The sequence below is a fragment of the Lutzomyia longipalpis genome, chromosome 2 (genome assembly GCF_024334085.1).
Source record: "Lutzomyia longipalpis isolate SR_M1_2022 chromosome 2, ASM2433408v1".
Taxonomy (NCBI): Eukaryota; Metazoa; Arthropoda; class Insecta; order Diptera; family Psychodidae; genus Lutzomyia; species Lutzomyia longipalpis.
Genome location: NC_074708.1, coordinates 36,040,926 through 36,041,396, shown reverse-complemented (window position 1 = coordinate 36,041,396; position 471 = coordinate 36,040,926).

Sequence of the window (471 nt, the reverse complement as noted above, 5' to 3'; positions counted from 1 at the left end):
ATGCGTGCATATCATGGAAGTTGGGAGCACACATTGAAAAGCTCGAGGGGCTGGCAAGTTCTGCAAATTAATTGAAAGAACTTTAGAATTAATATTTATTCTGTAATATTTATTCCGAATAAATAATGCAAATTATTGAATTTTAATAAAGAGTTGAAAGTGCAGAATTATTCAATTGATCTTGAATTTTTTCTTTAATTCTATAACGTTAAGAGAAAGATTTTTGTTTTAAAATCAAAACGTCGCTGGAAATTTAAATAAAAAGTAAAATAACTGTAAAATAGAGGAAGTTTTAACACTTCTATTTATTAATTTAAGATAAAATAAAATATTCTTTCTGCTAAGAATTATTAAGAACTTCTCTTCCTCTTCTTGGCAAGATGAAAAGAAAGAAATTCTCACAGTTAATTTTTCCAAAAGAATAAATTCTTTTACTGGAAACGAGGGAAACGAATATTTCAAAAAACAGGA